Below are 16,357 nucleotides of genomic sequence, written 5' to 3'. Positions count from 1 at the left end.
TATTTTGTCATGTATTACGTTTGCTTGTGAAGTTTCACAAATATGTTTCAAATGAGTCTGCGGAAGTCCAACTAGTAAGGTCGGCATGGTGGATGGGTCAAAAAGCACTTTCACCAAGACGACTGATGTACCATGTGAACCAAGTACTTTTATTTGTTTGTTTTGTTTCAATTTCAAAGTAATTTGAAGACATATCATTATTACTTTTTACTAGATCGAATGAGTTTTGTAGTGTTTTTTAAAATTTACCTTAAATATGTGTATAGTAAATATGTGTTAGATTAACAAGAAAGGCAAGTCTGTAAAAGGAAAGGAAAAAATAAAGTCCATCCATCCATTTTCATCCGCTGATCCGGGGTCGGGTCGCGGTGGCAGCAGGTCCAGCAGAATGACCCGGGCTTCCCTCTCACCCGCAACATTTACCAACTCATTCTGGGGGACCCCCGAGGCGTTCCCAGGCCAGCTGGGAGATATAACCCCTCCAGTGTGTCCTGGGTCCTTTCTGTCAAACTGTAATGTGAATACATTTTCCACACATTTATCTATGAAACAATTCCTATCTCAAAGACTAAGACTGTAGATGAAGCTATTAATTGTCATTTTATGTTGCTTTGACCTCATATTTAAGATTGTGAAAATCTGTCAAAATCTTCTTGGCCTCACCTTGTCCACCTCCATTGAAGGCTTTTCATATTGAAATTGGCCTGTTATAAGACATAAGGAGATACATTCCTATTATTTTACTTTATTTTATTTCATGTTTTTTACTGTTTTGGCTTACCTTTGAAAATGTTCTCACTTTAACTCCTACCAGCTAAACACACATAATGCTGCACATTAAGGGGCCCAGAAACCTTTTAACAAAAGAAAGGGAAGTGAAGGGGCCGTTTGACAAATAGGGCCATAATTTGTGGTTTAGTTTCACCATATGAGACAGAAAACTGTTTAAAAAAATGCCACATTGAAGTTAAATGACATGCCATTAAATGCAGTCTTATTTCTGAGGCTTAATTGAAGAGTTGCTTTGGTGAAATGGCTTGTTCCCAAACACATATTCCGCCTCATTTATTTTTCAGTGCCGAGATGAAATTTTAATTGCACATTAATAACGCTTGACTTACTGCCGGAGAGAGAAGGTGTGATCCAGAATATCTATAGCTCCAGATGTCACCTCCTCCTCAACTTTTGACAGTTATAACCTCCCCAAAAACACACATAGGCACCCGCACTTTCGGACAAGCAGTTTTTCATGTCAAAGTAGCAGTGAAGAACACCATGTGTGCAGCATTTGATCAACTGTCTTGCTGCTTGGGAGTGTTAAGGTGTTACTGAATAGTTTTAGACCCACTTGAGTCTGCATTCACCATTGGACTGCCCACTAAATTATTCATCCATCCATCCATCCATCCATCCATCCATCCATTATCAGCCGCTTATCCGGGGTTGGGTCGCGGTGGCAGCAGGTTCAGCAGACCGACCCAGGCTTCCCTCTCACCCGCAACACTTTCCAGCTCATTCTGGGGGATCCCGAGGCGTTCCAAGGCCAGCCGGGAGATATAATCCCTCCAGCGTGTCCTCGGTCATCCCCGGGGTCTCCTACCAGTTGGGCGTGCCTGGAAAACCTCTAATGGGAGGCGTCCAGGAGGCATCCTGACTAGATGCCCGAACCACCTCAGCTGACTCCTTTCGACACGAAGGAGCAGCGACTCGACTCCAAGCTCCCTCCTGATGTCCGAGCTCCTTACCCTATCTCTAAGGGTGAGCCCGGCCACCTTGCGGAGGAAGCTCATTTCGGCCGCTTGTATTCGAGATCTCGTTCTTTCGGTCACGACCCAGAGTTCGTGACCATAGGTGAGGGTTGGAACATAGACCGACCAGTAAATGGAGAGCTTCGCCTTCCGGCTCAGCTCCCTCTTCACCAGGACGGACCGGTACAGCGCCTGTTTTATTGCTGCAGCCGCACCGATCCGTCTGTCGATCTCCCGCTCCACCTTACCCTCACTCGTGAACAAGACCCCGAGATACTTGAACTCCTTCGCTTGGAGTAGGCAGTTTGTCCCCACCTGGAGGGAGCAATCCACCGGTCATTTCGTAATAAAAAAAGATAAGCTCTTGTTGATAAAGAACAGTATGCGCTGAATGCCCATGTTGTCATTTTTAGTGTTGTCGAGTGGGAGGAAAGGGTAAGTGGGTTGTGAGTGAAACCAGTCTATGTAATACAGCATGTCTAAGCATGCCTCTGTTGTTTAATTCTCCCTGAGGGGCAGCTCAGTCTTGGAGGGATCACAGTCGCCCTATAAATCACACTCCCAGGAGTTTGGCATCTGAAAGTGGCTGTATTTAAAGGCCAGCAGCTCTAAGGTTTTCACAATCAGTTTACTACAGTAATGGAGTCATATACATGAACACAAACTTTTTCTGCACAAGCCAGAGTCAGGGTACTTCCACAAGAGATTTTTGTTCAGTTTTGTCTGTGCTTGTCTCACTGGTTTTAAAAAGGGTGAGTTCATTTTAGAAAAGGAGATGCAACAATCAGGATTTAGAGAAACTGATGAATGTGATGACAGTGTTGAAGTGGTCAGTCAATTTACCAATATCATCCAAATCTGATGAAATATTTTAAACTTTAACTTTTGACTGTTACTTATTTAGTCACAAATATTCTGTGTCATAGAGAAGATTTCAAACCAGGTTTCGGGTGCTTTAGTGTGTAAAGCAGTTTTAAAAGTGGTATCTGAAATATAATATCACATTACCTTACACTGTTGAAGGTCTTAATATTTGTTTAAAGATTTGTGTTACAAAACTAGAATGAATGATTACCAGATTATTCCAAGAAATATACCTCGTATTTGACCTCCCTTCTCTCACACGGTTTGGGCATCGGGAATGTAGATCAAAATACCTTTTTTGTGGAGTCAGTATGAATCAATTCTTTCTCTCTACTCACTCTTTTAACCCTTTGGTTTTGTTTTAAAATTGTAGGTACAAGCAACATCTCAGAGCTTAGGAAGATAAGAAAATAAACATTTACGTTGTGTGATTTTTTTCAAATTACGAATTGTATTTACATGTAACAGTGTGTAGGCCAACACAGAATAAAACAAAGAGATTCTACATATCAAAGAGATTCAAAATATTCAAGAATGCAACAGAAACTGTAACATGGAAACTTGTCAGTGAGCCAAAGACAGCCATGACTAGAGGCAGTTAGCTGCACTTCTTCCCACACATCAGATATGCTTGATTGACTTAACTGTAACCACTTTGCTTTGCTGTTTGTGAAGAGATCTCTGTGCACCTTGTCAATGGCTACGGGGGGAAATCAATGTCAAACACCTTAAGATGTAAAGCAAGCTGGCTTGAGTGGGGACACACCCTGACCCACCATTAGAGAGGGATTCAGACATGTGACTTCCCAGAGACCACTGCCTGATGATAGCTCTTTATGAGGCCGGAGTGCAGTCACTCGTGCTAACCTCCAGCGCTGTCTCTCAGGCAGCACTGGGACCAGAGGACATGCAGCAGTACAGTCACTATGATTTTATGGTCTCTGTTGTTATTTTCAGCAGTAGCTCTGACGGCTCTGAGACTTTTGTCTGTGTCCTTGAGTTTGTCCTTGTGTTTCACTCTCTCCTTTCCTCTCCACTGTTCTCTCGTTGAATTTGTGTTTGTGTGTGTGTGTGTTTATGCTAGTAGCCAGGCATGCAGGCTATTCAACCGAGTGTATTTCACAACTTGTTTTCAAGGGTTGTTGCTGGGCAACTCTTCCATTGTGCTTAGCTGAGTTTTGAATAGCCATAAATGAAATCAGTGGCAGACAGTTTCCCAGCTGCCAGACTGACTGCAGTGCACTGCACCATCAAGTGAGCTTAAACAGTCTCAAGGAAAGTTTGACGGTCGGAGGAAATCAGAGTCTCTCTGTCTCGTCCTTGCTCTCTTATCACCTCATCTCCCTGTTGCTGTTTTCTCTTAGTGTACTCACTCCTCATTATTCAAGTCCAAGTAATCGAGTCAACATTAAAGCTTTCATTATTTACAGATTCTAAAGATAGAAAGAACTGTAAATATATATATTTTTTTTAAGTGAAAAACTATGACATTACTTCCTACATTAGTTATCACAGACTTTAAAAACTCTTGATTTAAATGCATAGAGATAATATACATATCCTCTTATTCCATATAATATCCTTATTCCAGAAAAAATACATACATAATAATACAATACTTCTACTCAAGCTACACACAGACCATCCATACTGTTGATGTTGCTGTTTTTAATGTCCAGACTCTTTTTTCACTTTGGAGTATGTTGACACCAGTTATAGCGACAGATGTGAAGGTCGGCATGTTGACAGGCTTTGGTTGGAACGGCAAAGTGCTTGCATGCGTTCCCATTTTTGTTTCTGCTGAGCTTCAAGTCATGATATCTATATTTCTTTGTTTTGGGGTTACGTACTGTATGGAGATCTTCATTGTGCAGTCGCAACTAAGAAGCTCTGTTCTACACTGACAGAGACATTAGCATTAATGATTTAAAACATGCTTTTGATGCCATTTGATCAGTGTGTGGGAACACGTGAAGAGAAATTCCCCTATAAGGAAAGGAATTAACATGTCCACCCCAGTGGCTGCTAATCGATAGAGAAAATCTTCCCAACCACAGCAATGAGGATTACATTGTTTGTGTGAGTGTTCCCCATTCATCTTATTTCCTAAATTGAAACGATTTTTTCAGAGACTTGCATGAAAATCAGAGCTTCCACATTGCACTGGAGCCAGTTTTATATATGTTTGACAACTGGATCTTCAGATGCTTCATGCTTTTTCATCAAGCTCCGATACTGAAAACAATGTCACTACTCTATAATATGTTGAGATCTAAAATAAATGTGCTATAGATGGAGGAGAAGTTTTACACCACAACTTCTCTTCCATTCCCTCAGAAATGATCCATGAACATTGTTTCAAATGATGAAATTATGTTATTTTGGTCTGTTAATCCATCATTTGTAGATGTGCTGTGTGGACAGACTGCTCTATTTGGCTGCCAGATACTGTCTTCTCTCTCTGGATCTCTTTAGCATTTGACTAGTGATGTCACTACATGAATGACCTAATGCACAGACTATACATTGTTTAATTTCCCCTGCGTGGCTGTACATTGGCTTAACAGACCGTGAACCCTGACGAAGGCGAAGCCATGCCTGAAAAGATTACATTTTAGAGCTCGACCACCAAGCATGGGGAGAGGGTGATACACAATTAGGGTTATGAAGTTTTCACTTCAGCTGCATCGTTCAGCTTCTTGTTTTGATTTTAGTTTCCTTTTCTCATGCAACGGTCCAAGGACATAGGATGTTGTTTGCATGTCTAAGTGTCCTTGAGCAAGACACTGAACCCGCAGTTGCTCTCGAGGCGCCTCACGGCTGCACATTGCTCCTTAATTACTAAGGATGGGTTAAATGCAGAGACCAATTTCCCCAAGGGGATTATACAATAATTATTGCCATTGTGATTTGAGTGGGTTGAAATAACAAATCACAAATTAAATGTTAATTAATTTCTTCATAGTACGGATGTCTCCTCTACAAGTTGTAAGGCATATGGTTTCAGGAAGAGGTACACTACTGTAGCCCGTCCATTGCCCTGCAGTTTCCATGGAGAGAGGTGATCTCATACGCTACATTAACTTATCGCGCATGCCAGCTGGGCCAATGCAGTATGCTACACATGCACACACAGACACACAGACTCCCACTGCATAGTATCTCTGTTTGACAGACCTACTAAATATATGTTTTATTTTTAGTACAATGCTTTATCTGACTTTCCTCATAGTCCTCACACATTGGTGAGGCTGTGGACACTGCCATTTAAAAAAGGTGAGAGGTCAATTGCAAAGGGACGGAGACATAACAACTTTGCTGCAAAACTTCATTAATTATTCAGATGGGCCTGTCAGCGAGAGAACATCACTCAAGAAGACACAGAGTGGTGTGGGGCCGCGTGGGCACCCGCAGAGAAAAAAGTTTCCAGAGAGTTTGACATTAGAGCCCAAAGCAAATGTGTGCTGAAACTACTTCCTCAGCTACAGTTGCAGACCACACCAAGGTTTTCATCGCTCACTCTGCAGGCTGAGACTGAAAAAGTCAGTTTCAGCCACCCGTACAGGAATGACAGGCATGACTAAATAATGCAGTGAAATTCTGTAGTCAGAACAATGCATTTTCTGACAGCAGATTTATTTTCTGTCGAGCCTCAATCTATCTAATCCATCTCTGAGTTTTTTGCTTTACATGGCACTGCTCTCTGATGTTGCTATTTTTGGCCTTTTACCCAAACTGAAGTAATCCATGTGCTTTACCCTACATGTCATTCATTGGGGACACGCAGAACAAAAAGTTGGCTCATGCATTCGTAATCAACTTCCTTGATGTCATGTACACCTCATCCAGGGTCACTTAGCTGTCAACGATAGAGTAAAGAAGCATAATGTAATTGAAGAAGTTTAGAGCTTTGTCCTTTTGTTTGGCTACAGTACCATAGCTTAAGTGATTTTCCTTTACTTGCATCCACCCCATGTCTTTGCTCCTTAATCATCCTTTGGTCATATGAGATGGTTGAAGGAGGAAGGTCAGTCTTGTTTAGAGGTAGCTGAGCCTGGTACAAAAGATTAAAGTAATGCAAGTTATACTAAAGCAATTCCCTGCCAGGAAAAGTGCTTCTCTTTTGGATAGATTTGTCTCCAAAAAGCAGTTAAAATGTAATGGTTTGATGATGAGCATCTTTTAATCATTATTATCCACTTTAGGCTTCCTATTTGAAATGGAACTGGTCACATGGCACTCAAGGGTAGATACGGTTCAGCACACCTATTCAAACCAGCCTGATTCTTCCCTTTAGGTCTAAGTTATTGTTGTGTGGAGAGATGTGCTTACTTAAAAGAAAGTGAAGAAGGAAGTGTGCTGGGGCTTAAATGATGGTAGTACCTGAGCTGCATGGTTGTTTTTGCAAACAATACACACTCCAAAAAACGATTCTACAAATACACCACCACTATGAGACAGCATGCAGTCGTTCAAACACCAACAAACATGTTCTTGCATTTAAAATCTAGTCGTGTTTGAAGTCCCTCTTCTCTACGAAGGCAGGAGGAGGTCCGTGTGTACTGCCGCATACAGCGGCTGCCAGACTGAACAACAGTAAGTATTACCTTAACTTGATACAGAACCCAACACCGGAAAGCTACATGGACGAACAGTCAACAACAGAGTTCAATTAACACAAGATCACCACCAGTCTCTCACTGTGGAGCATCATTAGCCTGTCTGCAGTGACAGGCTAAATTAAAGAAAGTGTCAGGTTACAGTTATAGCATACTGTCTTGCATCATTTGGGACAAAGCTGGTGACACATTTACTGTGCAGTAAATATTAATTTCCAATGCGTTTATTTAAAGGCTGTTCACATTATGTGACAGCAAAAAATGTCAGCAGGAATATAGGCAGGTAGGTGAGACAAATACCCATTCTTCTCCAGGCAGATCTCAATAGCTTCTGCTCTTTAGCAAATAGAGTGAGAACAAAAAGCAAACAAGAGACCTGCGTTTAAATCCCGCCATCTGCGGTTCTCATTTTACAGCTCACATCTAGACCGAGATGTATGCCTTCATGAAAAGACAAATCAGCCTTAGATACAGTTGCGTGACTGATGCACATTTCAGGAGGAGGAGGAGGAGGAGGAGGAAGAAGAGGAAGAGGAGGAGGAGGAGGAGGAGGTTGAGTTCATCAAGCCCCCACACAGAGTTTGAGATTATTGGTTTCTGGGTAGAGCCCCTGCAAGGTTTATAGAGATAATGCAGCTCTTGAAGTTGTATTGGTTTGAGTGGGAGTAGAGAGGTGGGAGTAGAGAGGTTTCCCTGGTGTCCCCACCTTTAATGATTGCCACAGCTTAAGCCAGCACAGGAAGATTAGATCTTTCCTTCATTTTGTTGTGACCCTCTCAACTTTCACCTTTTGCATTAGGCATGACCAGAACGGTGAGAAACGGTCATAAGGAGTTCAGTTCAATTTCTGGATCAATGTGCTCCAGAATTACTAAAACCAAGGCAATCAAAAATGATAGAAAACATAAAAACTAAAGATAGAGTATGTTTCTCTTTACTATTTGATGAAGTTTGTATGAAAAATAAGCACCCCAGCATGAATTTACAGAGAAAACTATGATGTTGTGGTCTTTTCAACAACTACTATGCACAGTGACGTTGTGGTGTTTTGTTTTAATGGTGTGTGCACAAAGGGTGTTAGAAGGACGATGCAGAAGAGCTTGTTAATATTATACTGGGTGTTGCCCATCCTAATGAGGACCAGCTTGAGAGAAATGATGAAGCCACCTTAGTGTTGCATCTCTAGCACAGCCCCACCAGAGTTTCTGCTTTAGCACGATAATAGCACTCCTCTCCCAAGGGGCCTCTATAAATAAATACGCTGTCACACATGTACAAACACACATTCATGAACAGAAACTTCTCATTTTCCAAAACTTTCTCTTGCTTTTATAGAAACACAATTTCTTTTTAGCCTCTTAGTTTCCTATTGATTTTCCCTATGAAATGCACATGCACCTTTAAATAGACACATTGATGTTGTAATTTTGTTGATTGTTTGTGGCAGGCTGGAACCTTTTCATTGGACTACATCAAACTGGTAGTCAGTTGTCTAATTTCCCAACAGCAGCCTGATTTATAAAAGTAACATTCTTGTGAATCCGGGTTTCTTTTTACACACAGAGACAGAAAAGGGAGTGAGGTTTAGTGTTAGATTGACTGGAGCTTCACTGATAGTTGTGGTTTCACTTTGCACTCAGTGCCCCTCAATATAACTGGAATTGCTGCCATATACTTTAATAATCATGTGTCATGGTAAACACAGACATTTGCTCATCCCTTTCTTGTCTAGAGTTTGATAAAGCTCACTAATTAGCATGCATTGTATAGCTTGTTTGCTTAATACATACAAACAAGTGTACAAATTACACTCTTTTAACCTGACTCACCAGATGGTTTGTTAGACAGAACAGTCTGAGAGGCAAGCACGAGAAACTGCTTGGAAAAGGGCAGACACTTAAAAAAAAATACTTGGTAGGAGATTGGATGAACAATCTGTCTGGCTGTAGCTCATGGGGAGAGTGGTCGTCCTGAATTCACAAGGTAGCCGGTTCGATCCCTGGTCTCCCCAGAGTTTGCATGTCGAAGTGTCCTCGAGCAAGACACTGCTCCCTTGGTGCTTCACAGCAGCCCACTGCTCCTTAATTACTAATAATTAACTAATGCAGAGAAAATTCTGAGAATAATTTCCCCACTGTGGAATTAATAAAGCATTATACATATAAAACAAATCTAAAATTCAAACTTGCTCTTTCAATGAAGAATAACTCTCCAGTTCTGATATAACTGATGCCATTGGATCAGATGAAGGCAAGTGTATTTGTATAGCACATTTCAACAACAAGGCAATTCAAAGTGCTTCACATCAGAATCAGAAACTGTTTATTGCCAGGAATGTTTACACAAACGAGGAATTTTGCTAGGCGGAAGGTGCATACATTAGACGAGACAAACAACAGTCAACATAAAACCATTAAAAGCATCAAAACATAATGCAAAAACCCTACTTTTTTTAGGAACCGCCATTGTGTTTTTCAACCAACACTCGCCTCTCTGTGTCGCGTCAAACACAGCTGAACCCCGGCCATAGCTGCCAGTAGCTAAACTGGATGCTGATTGGTTTAGACACTGGTTGTTCAGACACAAATGCAGCACTTCCAACCTGCCAGTTGCAGGGAAATATTTCTTGGCCCTTGGGGTGCAGCAACTTTCTTGAGTTGCCGCTCTTGGACTGACAACTCTGACACTGGCCAAAATAGTACATTTTATTAATTAGTGAGCTTTAGAGGTGTTGGTAGATATATTTTTGTCTTGTGTGCATTTTATCCAAGAGTACAGGGCTTGTTTGTACTACCTCATGGATGCTGTAGTTGTTACCGTATGGGTGTTTTATTTGCACTTAATGGCACAGAATCAATGGACTCTGAAACAGTTTTCCACAGAAAACCCACTGAAGGACCAAAGAGTAGATGGTAAGAGGAGGTTATAGACCTTTAGAGGCAGTGCTGCTGTGCTTTCAACATCTACAAACTTGACTGCAGTTATAAAAGACAAGAGTCAAATTAATGATAGGTTCCTCGTGAGCAAAAATATTGCAAAGATAATAGATTCTCTACTTGGCTAAAGATCCCACACTTAAAATAGAAATACACAGTCAGACTAGCAGATCTGTCTGCATGATACACTCTGCTGTATTAATGTGTGTGTGCACTGTATTTACAGTACCACATACTGTATGTGGGTGTCTGTATTTATCTTGCTTGTCTGAGTGAGTGAGAGAGAGAGAGACACATTGAGGAGAAAAAAAAGCTTTTCTGGGTCAACACAGCCAAGAATTGCAGCGGATTTTGCTTCTATTTAAAACTGCATATAAGGTCATACTTTCTGTCTTTCAAAATGTTTGCTGTATTGTGTAGTCAACTGTAAATTTCATCAGTTAGGTTGCAAAGTGTATGAGTAAGTTTTGTAATGGGACAACAGACACACTGTCCCGCAGAGTGATGTATACATTCAAGTGAGGAAAGCAAAAGTCTTTAAAATATGTAGAATCCAGTGTGAACACATGGTGATGTGAGAAGGGATCAAAGGCCACATCCTTGCAGTATTTGTTGATGCTAATTATGCGAGACTCCTGCGGTGTGCTGACTGAAGAGGAACTAATGCTCATTTGTTGTAATTACATTCTGGAGTGGTGTTTCAGAGAACTGTAGACGAGCCATACGAGATGTAGAGGATCACCTTCGTGGCACATGAATCTGTCTGCCAGGATGACACCACAGAGGTTGTCCCTCAGGAGCAGCTGAAAGTAGACCTCCTCAGGTAGCTCACCTTAGACCCTGTAGCGGACACATGCAAGTGTTTCTTATCATAAAGTATGCCGGAAAAGTCCGAAGCGTTTATCTGAATAAAAATGCTGTCCTTAGCATAAGGGCAGCATAGCTGATAGTGTAGCTGGTAGTCTGGCAGTGCAGAGTGGGTGGATTGTGTGAGTTTCAATCACTATCCCACTAATCTTCAGGCAATAGTCCCAGGAGTCCCTGTTCTCCCCTGTCTGCTGCCAGAGCCTCAGCCTACTCACTGCTCTCATTTCTCTCACGCCTTCCTCCGCCTACCAAGACAATAGTCACCAGCACATCACCGAACCTTTGTCTGGTGTGAGTTATAGGCCACAGAGGTATAGGCATGTTGGTCTTAAGTGGGCCAAGCAGGAAAGAAGAGGATGTGGGTCACAGGTTGAAGGTTATGACATTGTGGAAGGTGAGTTAGCGTCGAGACCAGAGGTGAAAAATGACATACTGTTCATGGTCTGTTACTCTCTAGTTATGTTCATGCATACCACTACTCCATGTTTCCTTCTCCTGTGTTTCAAGGTCCTATACTCTCTCCACTATATTTTGCTCCCATATAATGTTTCTCTCCCTTGCTTTCTCTCCTGTCCACTTTAAATGAGTTTATATGGTCATGAACATCACTGGCGTGGGGCAAAGTCACATGATACGCATCTAAAGCTGCAGGTTTCTGCTCATAATCGTTACAAAACCATCGCATGGCTGTGTCATCCTGTCTGTGACATCTATATCTCAAACAAACCACCACAGGAAACTCCATCTCCCACGAGAACAGAAGCCGAGAGTCCGGTCCTGTGTAAGCTGAGCAGCGTGATGCAAATTGAAAGGATTAGTGATCTGTGGTAAACTTGACTCCCATGTAGTTACATTAACACATGTTGTGGTTCCAGATGCAGCTCTGAGGACAGAAACACAGACTCAACTGGGACAGTTTGGAAAGTCTGTGTGAGTGTGCCAAGGGCCGAGGCTCAGGAGTGAGACAATGAAGAGTTGTTTTCACTGGCCGCTAGATTGATTGTTTAATTGACTGTTCGGTAAACCATGCACAGGAAATTACTGTCTCACATGTCAAGCTAGCCGGCAGCTGTTGATATTGTCGGCTATGACAACTGTGGTTGTTGGATTTTATAAGCTTTATCTAGCAAACTAATTCAGCTAACATCAGCTCGATGAATTGGTTGAAAACGGTGTCTCCAGCTTACCTTTTAATGTTTTCAACTCATTTTACTAAATGAATTGTGTAAAAGGGTCCTTAAAAATGTAATTGATGGTTACATTATATTGTGCTGAAAGACTGAGACTAAGCTAATAGTTCCCAGGCGAAAAGTCAGCGTCCTTTATTTTCCATAAAACATGGAAATGACGAAGGCTTCTAAACAGTGGTAAAAAAACATGGTGGATGTGTGAGTTGTGACCAGGGATTTTTTCTGTAACCTGTAATCCCACAAAGCAATGTAGTTGGATTTGGAAGTTGTCAGCTAAATAAGCCACACATGCTAATGATTTGCAGGTTATGTTTAAACAAAGAAACACACATTTTAATCCATTTCTGGATTATTTTTTTTGCTTCATTTTTTTTCTTTCGTAAAGGCTGAAAAAAAGACATCATCCAAATTCCACCATTACTGCAGCTCCAAGCACAATGCTTCAGCATCCAGAGAAATACAAACTGTGCCAGGCATGCCATACTGGTGCGACTTACATACTGCTATAAAAATAACTCAAATAATATACACTGCCATATGTTATATGTTATGTAAATAGGACTTGTAATTAACATTGGCAGATATATATCCTCGTCTCTCCTTTCCGTTTAAGACCGAGTGGTGATGACGACAGCATGTCTAAGTCATTTTTATCTTAGTACGCCTTTATGTAATGCACTTCCTCTCGTGGTCCGCACAGTGGGTTTGCAGCAGAGCAGAGCTTTGAGAAAATTAGATGAGCAGGCTGCTCATTAGAGCCTCTTCATAAACCCTCTGTCCAGATCAAAATCAGTATTAGACAGAAATCCCAGGGGCTATCCCATGGAGAATTTGGCTCTGTGGATAATGCCAACAGCAGCCAAATCTCTACGGATTTGCTTTCTAATCTGAGTGTGATCTCTCACTCTCTCAGTCTAATGCCAAAAAGTGATTACAGAAATGCTTGTAATTCTTGTTGTGAAACATACTCCCTGTGAACATCGAGGATCTTTCACAGAGAAAGGGATTTGGTCAATTGCTATATTACATTTTTAATAGAGTTGTAAATGAAACCATTTTGCCTCGTACATAAATATATTACAGAGTATGAAATACTTTGCAAACGGAACAATCATTAATTATATATGATGGGATCACATAAATGGGGACATGGATACAATCAAGAATATCCCATGGTTAAATGTTCATACATCAAGGTATATAACTTAAATAGGAGAGCCCAACCTTAACATTAAAGATTAATTATTCAGGAAGTTTTGTAACTAATATATGGTGCAGATGATTTGGTGGAAGTAAGAGGAGACCGTTGAGGTCCTGAGCACTAAAAGGGAATGATGAGCATCTAACGTGCTCAGTATATACATTAGACAGGAAGGTTCAAATTGGTTTGGGAGTGGCCTGGGGAGGAACAGGAAACACAGATTGCTTGAATGATTTAAGAGTAACCATGAAACCAAAATGAATTGCACTCAAATGTTGTGGAAGTGACCGGGGAAAGTGAAGGAGATGAATGAACTGATTTGGGAATAATGACAGGAAGAAAGGGAGAAGATGGCTGTTTAAAAGCCATAAAGAAGTATACTGTAGGCGTGGGTTTGGAGTGTCACTGAGATGAGGCAGCGTCAGCGACAGCTTCTCTTATACTTTTAGATAGGGAAGCAATCTGACTTCACTATAAATCAATGTGCCGAGAGGATCAGAAATAATAATAATAATAATGCATTTCATTTTGAATGCACGTTTCTTTCAAAAGAATCTCAGTGTGCCACAGAGCCAATAAAACTAATAAAACATAGTTAAAGCAAACTGTAATAAAAATGAATAACTGACAATGATTTAGCACAAAGTAAAAAACGCCTTCCTGAATAAAAAGGTTTTTAGGTCAGTCTTAAAAGAGTCCAGTGGCTGTGTTGCCCTTAGGTGGTCAGGGAGACTGTTGCAAAGGTGTGGCCACTTTATTGATCCCTTCTGGATTGCCGTTTCACTTGCAGCTTTCACATATAAAAGTCACAGCAACAGCAGACACTTCAGCAGGGTGGATAAATGGAAAAAGATGATGTCTGTAACCGACAGACATCTCTTTGATACACTAAACAGTAGTGCATGCTGCACGAGCAGCCGAAGAGTCAGATTAGTAGATTAGCAGGAAGGATCACAGCTGCAATTTAAAATAGATCCTTGATTATTTATTTTATTAAGATAATTATGTTTACTTAAGCTATAGTAAGGTTTGGCTGTAATGGGGGCTGCATGTGTCGAGGAACTGGAAGTGAGATCAGATTAGATAAACTGAGGGTCATCTCAAATGGGTGGTAATGGGAGTGAAACTGTTGAGGAGAAGGGTTGAGAGAAGCAAAGGGAGAACGGCTAAGTGTGTTTTAATCTGTAGTCAGAATCTCCATGTATGGCAGTGATTGGCTGGGCCAGCGTGCTTGGCTGTCGGCCAGTTTACAGCAAGCCTGGATGGATACAGGTAATGTGTGGAGCATCAGGCATCAGTCTGACATGTGTTTAGCACCGAGTGTTGCTCTCCACTTGAGCCCCATACCTGGAAAACTAGAACGAGAGCACATAATTAGACAGACAAAAGTGTGTGGGTTTTTATATCATGATTTTGTCTGGCTTAGTTGGATTGCGTCTTCTGAAATCTAATCACTTTTGTCTTTTTCTATTCCTAATGTCTCATCTTCAGGACCCCGAGGATGGCGGCAGCATTAAACACCTACTTCTATAATTAAAGGTTTTGTTCCACTTGCAAATCATCGTTTACAACTGGGATGTTCGCCCTTTGCAGAATGAAAGTCAGCAGTCTGCTACAGTCGATACTGTATCTTTCTCATTTCAACAGTTATTATGAGGGTAAGATTTAGTCTGAACACAGGGCGCAAATAATAATACAACTGCAGCTGCTTACCCATATAACCCATATGTAATATCTCTACATTGGCTGTATCACTTTGGCAGCCAATCACCTCACTTATTTTGTTGAGTTTTTTGGATCATTATTGTGTCATAGTCGGAGATGGTACATGAACTAAAAACAAGGCTTGATGCAAGTGTTTTTTTTCCTTTCTGGCTTGAAATAACACGAGCACTTTGAAGCTCTTTAATTAACACTGCTCACTATTATTTAGGGTTCTATAAATAAACATTGAGCAGTTGATCTTGTTTAGTAGCAGTAATCATAATTGCAGTTTACTTCAGAATATCAATGGGAATGAACCTGCTGACACCAAGAAAAACTACATTCCCCTGAGGCACCCATGTCTATGAATACACATTTCTGTGTGTGTGTGTGTGTGTGTGTGTGTGTGTGTGTGTGCGTGTGTGTGTGTGTGTGTGTGTGTGTGTGTGTGTGTGTGTGTGTGTGTGTGTGTGTGTGTGTGTGTGTGTGCGTGTGTGGTATAGAACTAACAATTATTTTTCTTCATCAATGAATCTGACAATTATTTTGTAAGTGATTATTAAGTCTACAAAATGTCAGAAAACTCCTTGCAGTCAATGCGACACCTTTAGCTGCCTTTTTGTACATTTTACAGCCTGAAACCTTAAAACACAAAATTTATAATCGCATAAGACAAAGAAAAGTAGCTAATTCTCACATTTGAGAAGCTGGAGCTCGGTTATGTTTGACTCTTCTGCTTAAAAGATGATTGAGACAAAGAATGCATTGTTTCTGTCAATCTACAAACCGATTAATCAACAAATCATTTCAGCTCTAGTGTGAATAGTTTTCTTTGAACTTGTGGCAGGAGCTTTAACCTTTTCCTTACCAACTAACTATTAAATTATGAGAAATAAAATCAGAGAGCTTTCATGAACTCGTATATATAACATATTACCAGAAATGCAAGAACCTTTTCCAACTGTGTGGTTCAGCATGATCACATCCACTGGCCTATGAGTCCTGTTTTTGTGAATGCCTTGCTGCATCGGTTATGCAAATGCTAAAGCCTCACGTCACCATGGAAACAATCAGCTGAGCTGTATGCCAAGGCAGTCTCCCTTGGAGGAGATACGTGTGCACCATGTGCTGCTGTCTGCCAGTATGTGTGTTTGTGCATTTGCACCTGGTGTAAGAGTGAACACACATGTGTGTGTGTGAGAGAGGAGAAAGAAGATAGTGTGAAAGA

The 16,357-nt window shown here is 41.1% G+C and overlaps 1 protein-coding gene across 1 annotated transcript in view; it reads left to right on the top strand.

Annotated features, from left to right (window-relative positions):
• LOC306736457 (potassium voltage-gated channel subfamily B member 1-like) overlaps positions 1-16,357 on the top strand; it is a gene marked incomplete at both ends in the record, with an annotated part of 32,404 nt that overhangs the window by 1,541 nt on the left and 14,506 nt on the right. The window lies entirely within an intron of this gene.

Source organism: Taurulus bubalis (genome assembly GCF_910589615.1).
Source record: "Taurulus bubalis genome assembly, chromosome: 5".
Lineage (NCBI taxonomy): Eukaryota > Metazoa > Chordata > Actinopteri > Perciformes > Cottidae > Taurulus > Taurulus bubalis.
The sequence above is the reverse complement of the archived record's forward strand: the minus strand, read 5'-3'. Positions and strand labels throughout refer to the sequence as shown.